The following is a 7,076-nucleotide window of genomic DNA, read 5'->3' as shown; positions in this document are numbered from 1 at the left end:
GTCCACTCCCCCTCCCTGTCCCCTCCCCCTTCCTGCCCACTCCCCCTCCCTGCCCACTCCCCCTCCCTGTCCCCTCCCTCTCCCTGCCCACTCCCCCTCCCTGCCCACTCCCCCTTCCTGTCCCCTCCCCCTCCCTGCCCCCTCCCCCTCCCTGCCCACTCCCCCTTCCTGCCCACTCCCCCTCCCTGCCCACTCCCCCTCCCTGCCCACTCCCCCTCCCTGCCCACTCCCCCTCCCTGTCCACTCCCCCTCCCTGTCCACTCCCCCTCCCTGCCCACTCCCCCTCCCTGTCCACTCCTCCTCCCTGTCCACTCCCCCTTCCTGCTCACTCCCCCTCCCTGTCCACTCCCCCTCCCTGCCCACTCCCCCTCCCTGTCCACTCCCCCTCCCTGCCCACTCCCCCTCCCTGTCCACTCCCCCTCCCCCTCCCCTCCCTGTCCACTCCCCCTCCCTGCCCACTCCCCCTTCCTGTCCACTCCCCCTCCCTGCCCACTCCCCCTTCCTGTCCCCTCCCCCTCCCTGCCCACTCCCCCTCCCTGTCCACTCCCCCTCCCTGTCCACTACCCCTCCCTGTCCACTCCCCCTCCCTGTCCACTCCCCCTCCCTGTCCACTCCCCCTCCCTGTCCACTCCCCCTTCCTGTCCACTCCCCCTCCCTGTCCACTCCCCCTTCCTGTCCACTCCCCCTCCCTGTCCACTCCCCCTTCCTGCCCACTCCCCCTCCCTGCCCACTCCCCCTCCCTGCCCACTCCCCCTCCCTGCCCACTCCCCCTCCCTGCCCACTCCCCCTCCCTGTCCACTCCCCCTCCCTGTCCACTCCCTCTCCCTGCCCACTCCCCCTCCCTGCCCACTCCCCCTTCCTGTCCCCTCCCCCTCCCTGCCCCCTCCCCCTCCCTGCCCACTCCCCCTTCCTGCCCACTCCCCCTCCCTGCCCACTCCCCCTCCCTGCCCACTCCCCCTCCCTGCCCACTCCCCCTCCCTGTCCACTCCCCCTCCCTGTCCACTCCCCCTCCCTGCCCACTCCCCCTCCCTGTCCACTCCTCCTCCCTGTCCACTCCCCCTTCCTGCTCACTCCCCCTCCCTGTCCACTCCCCCTCCCTGCCCACTCCCCCTCCCTGTCCGCTCCCCCTCCCTGCCCACTCCCCCTCCCTGTCCACTCCCCCTCCCCCTCCCCTCCCTGTCCACTCCCCCTCCCTGCCCACTCCCCCTTCCTGTCCACTCCCCCTCCCTGCCCACTCCCCCTTCCTGTCCCCTCCCCCTCCCTGCCCACTCCCCCTCCCTGCCCACTCCCCCTCCCTGCCCACTCCCCCTCCCTGTCCACTCCCCCTCCCTGCCCACTCCCCCTCCCTGTCCACTCCCCCTCCCTGCCCACTCCCCCTCCCTGTCCACTCCCCCTCCCTGTCCACTCCCCCTCCCTGCCCACTCCCCCTCCCTGTCCTCTCCCCCTCCCTGTCCTCTCCCCCTCCCTGTCCACTCCCCCTCCCTGTCCACTCCCCCTCCCTGCCCACTCCCCCTCCCTGTCCACTCCCCCTCCCTGTCCACTCCCCCTCCCTGTCCACTCCCCCTCTTCCTGTCCACTCCCCCTCCCTGTCCACTCCCCCTCCCTGTCCACTCCCCCTCCCTGTCCACTCCCCCTCCCTGCCCACTCCCCCTCCCTGTCCTCTCCCCCTCCCTGTCCACTCCCCCTCCCTGTCCACTCCCCCTCCCTGTCCACTCCCCCTCTTCCTGTCCACTCCCCCTTCCTGCCCACTCCCCCTCCCTGCCCGCTCCCCCTCCCTGCCCGCTCCCCCTCCCTGTCCACTCCCTCTTCCTGTCCACTCCCCCTCCCTGCCCACTCCCCCTCCCTGTCCACTCCCCCTCCCTGTCCACTCCCCCTCCCTGTCCACTCCCCCTCCCTGCCCACTCCCCCTTCCTGCCCACTCCCCCTCCCTGTCCACTCCCCCTTCCTGCCCACTCCCCCTTCCTGCCCACTCCCCCTTCCTGCCCACTCCCCCTCCCTGTCCACTCCCCCTCCCTGCCCACTCCCCCTCCCTGTCCACTCCCCCTCCCTGTCCACTCCCCCTCCCTGTCCACTCCCCCTCCCTGTCCACTCCCCCTCCCTGCCCACTCCCCCTCCCTGCCCACTCCCTCTTCCTGTCCACTCCCCCTCCCTGCCCACTCCCCCTTCCTGCCCACTCCCCCTCCCTGCCCACTCCCCCTTCCTGTCCACTCCCCCTCCCTGCCCACTCCCTCTTCCTGTCCACTCCCCCTCCCTGTCCACTCCCCCTCCCTGCCCACTCTCTCTTCCTGTCCACTCCCCCTCCCTGCCCACTCTCTCTTCCTGTCCACTCCCCTCCCTGTCCACTCCCCCTCCCTGTCCACTCCCCCTCCCTGTCCACTCCCCCTCCCTGCCCACTCTCTCTCCCTGTCCACTCTCCCTCCCTGTCCACTCCCCCTCCCTGTCCACTCCCCCTTCCTGTCCCCTCCCCCTTCCTGTCCCCTCCCCCTTCCTGTCCACTCCCCCTCCCTGTCCACTCCCCCTCCCTGCCCGCTCCCCCTCCCTGCCCGCTCCCCCTCCCTGTCCACTCCCCCTCCCTGTCCACTCCCCCTCCCTGTCCACTCCCCCTCCCTGCCCACTCCCCCTCCCTGCCCACTCCCCCTCCCTGCCCACTCCCCCTCCCTGTCCACTCTCCTTTCCTGTCCACTCCCCTTCCTGTCCACTCCCCCTCCCTGCCCACTCCCCCTCCCTGTCCACTCCCCCTCCCTGCCCATTCCCCCTCCCTGTCCACTCCCCCTCCCTGCCCACTCCCCCTCCCTGCCCACTCCCCCTCCCTGCCCACTCCCCCTCCCTGTCCACTCCCCCTCCCTGTCCACTCCCCCTCCCTGTCCACTCCCCCTCCCTGTCCACTCCCCCTCCCTGCCCACTCCCCCTCCCTGTCCACTCCCCCTCCCTGTCCACTCCCCCTCCCTGTCCACTCCCCCTCCCTGTCCACTCCCCCTCCCTGTCCACTCCCCCTCCCTGCCCACTCCCCCTCCCTGTCCACTCCCCCTCCCTGTCCACTCCCCCTCCCTGTCCACTCCCCCTCCCTGTCCACTCCCCCTCCCTGTCCACTCCCCCTTCCTGTCCACTCCCCCTCCCTGTCCACTCCCCCTCCCTGTCCACTCCCCCTCCCTGCCCACTCCCCCTCCCTGCCCACTCCCCCTCCCTGTCCACTCCCCCTTCCTGTCCACTCCCCCTTCCTGCCCACTCCCCCTCCCTGTCCACTCCCCCTCCCTGCCCACTCCCCCTCCCTGTCCACTCCCCCTCCCTGTCCACTCCCCCTCTCTGTCCACTCCCCCTTCCTGTCCACTCCCCCTCCCTGCCCACTCCCCCTTCCTGTCCACTCCCCCTCCCTGCCCACTCCCCCTTCCTGTCCACTCCCCCTTCCTGTCCACTCCCCCTCCCTGCCCACTCCCCCTTCCTGTCCACTCCCCCTCCCTGTCCACTCTCCCTTCCTGTCCACTCCCCCTTCCTGCCCACTCCCCCTTCCTGCCCACTCTCCCTTCCTGTCCACTCCCCCTTCCTGCCCACTCTCCCTCCCTGCCCACTCTCCCTCCCTGCCCACTCCCCCTTCCTGTCCACTCCCCCTCCCTGCCCACTCTCCCTTCCTGTCCACTCCCCCTTCCTGTCCACTCCCCCTCCCTGTCCACTCCCCCTCCCTGTCCACTCCCCCTCCCTGTCCACTCCCCCTCCCTGTCCACTCCCCCTCCCTGTCCACTCCCCCTCCCTGTCCACTCCCCCTCCCTGTCCACTCTCCCTTCCTGTCCACTCCCCCTTCCTGTCCCCGCTCTCTTCCTATTGAGATGCCCCATCATTTTATAAAGGTGCCTCACCCTCTTGTGTGTCAAAGTAAAGCACTTCATGCCGGCCAATTTTCCCCCAGCGTTAAAATTCTCCGGTGTTGACCACGCCCTCTGTAAATCTCGTCGATCTCCCCCCTCTCTATTGTAATGAGTGTTGGTATTTCCAATGTCTTGTGTTGTAGGTAGTTGGTGCAGTAAGGGTAAAAAGTCTGGGTTAGAGTGTGTGCGACTGCTGGAGTCACGTTTTAATGCCGACAAAGGTTTTGGGAGCCGGGGGTACAGTTGAACCACCGTCAAAAGCTTGAGCTGTTTTGTTTGGATAAAGGGGATTCCCTGTGGAGTTAATTAGATGTCAGCTCGGTCAGCTGATGGGTGGACTGCTGTATTCTGCAGAACGCCCGTTGCGTTGTGAAGTTCTAAATGAAGCTGAGAGCAGAAGTCCAGCAGTTTTTCCTGCAGTTCGGTTAAAACATACCTCTGCAGGCGGAAGAGCAGGGTGGTTAGAAAGGGGAACAAGCTTCTGAAGAGATAGAGCCAGAGTTTCTGCTTGGGTCTGATAGGAGTCAGATCTTGGGCGAAGTTCTCCCCCAACGGCGCGCTGTCCGCCGACTGGCGCCAAAAACGGCGCCAATCAGACGGGCATCGCGCCGGCCCAAAGGTGCGGAATGCTCCGCATCTTTGGGGGCCGAGCCCCAACATTGAGGGGCTAGGCCGACGCCGGAGGGATTTCCGCCCCGCCAGCTGGCGGAAATGGCGTTTGGTGCCCCGCCAGCTGGCGCGGAAATGCGGCGCATGCGCGGGAGCGTCAGCGGCGGCCGACAGTTTCCCGCGCATGCGCAGTGGGGAGAGTCTCTTCCGCCTCCGCCATGGTGGAGGCCGTGGCGGAGGCGGAAGGGAAAGCGTGCCCCCACGGCACAGGCCCGCCCGCGGATCGGTGGGCCCCGATCGCGGGCCAGGCCACCGTGGGGGCACCCCCCGGGGTCAGATCGCCCCGCGCCCCCCCCACCCCCCAGGACCCCGAAGCCCGCCCACGCCGCCTGGTCCCGCCGGTAAATACCAGCTTTGATTCACGCCCAATTTCTGGGCGGGACTTCGGCCCATCCGGGCCGGAGAATTGAGCGGGGGATCCCGCCAACCGGCGCGGCCCGATTCCCGCCCCCGCCCAATCTCCGGTACCGGAGACTTCGGCGGGGGCAGGATTCACGGCGGCCAACGGCCATTCTCCGACCCGGCGGGGGGTCGGAGAATGACGCCCTATGTCTTTAGAGCAGGGTCAAAACATCCCTCGTTCACAAAGAGCATCTCTGAAAAGAAGCTATTCTTGAGGGCCAATGGTTTAACAGTGGATTGAGATTTGAGATGGTATTTCTTCTTGTTTCATTGGGAACAAAGATGCTAGTTAAGGGTATTATATTAACTGTGTTGAGTTGTTTACGGGGTAACTGTAAGCTATTTTCTGGTGTGATGTTGAAGGTATTTTAATACTGTGTTAGCAATAAAGTTTGTTTTGATAAACCATATCCCGATTTCTCAGGAACGATCAGAATCTTTCCCCCATCACCTTCCTATTTGAGGAACTTCCAACGTCCTGAGTTTATTTTTACTCACTGTTGCGTTGCCATGACATCTTTGGGTGCCGTTGCCCGTGATCGAGAGTTTCCCTCTCCACTGTTGACTGCGGCCTACCTCACCCAGCCAAGCCTGGGCCCCCCCCCGCTGCCCATTCAGACATCACCTCCCAGCTGCAGGTATCTCTCGCTTCATGGATTGAGGAGGAGATCGGGGAGGGCGGTGCGGCTCAGGTGGCGAAAGAGCTTAGCGAGGCAACGGCGCATGGCTAGGCCTCAGGCTCCGTTGCCGGGGGAAAGGGAACAGATGGCGTGGAGTCAAAAAGCACCTGTTTGATGGCTACCCCCCCGGGGTTCAGTGGAACAGCATCCGGCTGTGAAACGTCTCGGGCCTCCTTGTCCCCAAACCCTCCCCTACCCCCGGACAAACCCCTTTCGACCCTCACCTCCATCACAACATAGAATGGCCTCTTCTGGGCTGTGCTATTCTGTCCATCCTCTCTGTGCTAACCCTTTGGAAGATGTATCCAATCAGTCCCCCCGCTCTTTCCCCCACAGCTCTGCAGATTCCTCCTTTCCCAGTATTTCCCCAGTCCCCCCTTTTGGAAGTTCCTGTTGAATCTGCCTCCGCCGCCCTTTCAGGCAGAACCTTCCCGATCACAACAACTCGCTGTGTCAAAAATACACATCCTCCTCATCTCCCCCCATCTGGTTCTGTCACCGATTCTCTTCAATCTGTGTACCCCCCCCCCCCCCCCCCTCTCTGGTTACCCACCCTCTCGCCAACTGGGAACCACTTTCTCCTCGTCGCCTCTATCCAAACCCCTTCCTGATTCGGAAAGCCGCCTCGATTCAATCCCCACCCTTAACCTCCTCCGCTCCGAGGAAGGACAATCCCAGCTTCTCCCCGTCTCCCTCCACACTCGCCGAAGACCCTCGCGCCCAACGTTCCAGACCCAATTTATCAACTGGACTATTTGCTCCCTCCCCCCCCCCCCCGACGCACAGTGACAGCCGTGTGCACCATCTACAAGATGCACTGCATCAACTCACCGAGGCTCCTCAGACAGCACCTTCCAAATCCACGTCCTCCACCACCTGGAAGGACAAGAGCAGCAGACACCTGGGAACCCCACCACCTGGAGGTTCCCCTCCGAGTCACTCACCACCCCGACTGGGAAATATATCGGCCGTTCCTTCACGGTCGCCGGGGCAACACCCTGGAACTCCCTCCCTGACAGCACAGTGGGTGAATGTTGAAGGTGGTGGATGGGGAGCCGATCGAGCGGGGCTGCTTTGTCCTGGGTGGTGTCGAGCTTCTCGAGTGTTGTTGGGAGCCGCGCTCATCCAGGCGAGTGGGGAGTATTCCTTCACACTCCTGACTTATGCCTTGTAGATGGTGGACAGGCTTTGGGGGGAGTCAGGAGGTGAGTTACTCTCCGCAGGATTCCCAGCCTCTGACCTGCTCTGGTAGCCACAGTATTAATGTGGCTGGGCCCAGTTCAGTTTCTGATCAATGGTAACCCCCAGGATGTTGATAGTGGGGGATGCAGCCATTGAACGTCGTGGGGAGGTGGTCAGAGTCTCGATAATTGGAGATGGTCATTGCACTGGCACTTGTGTGGCGCGAATGTTGCTTGCCACTGGTCAGCCCCGAGCCTGGATATTGTCCAGGTCTCCAGTGCTC

Source organism: Scyliorhinus torazame, chromosome 24 (assembly GCF_047496885.1).
Source record: "Scyliorhinus torazame isolate Kashiwa2021f chromosome 24, sScyTor2.1, whole genome shotgun sequence".
Classification (NCBI taxonomy): domain Eukaryota; kingdom Metazoa; phylum Chordata; class Chondrichthyes; order Carcharhiniformes; family Scyliorhinidae; genus Scyliorhinus; species Scyliorhinus torazame.
The sequence above is the reverse complement of the archived record's forward strand: the minus strand, read 5'-3'. Positions refer to the sequence as shown.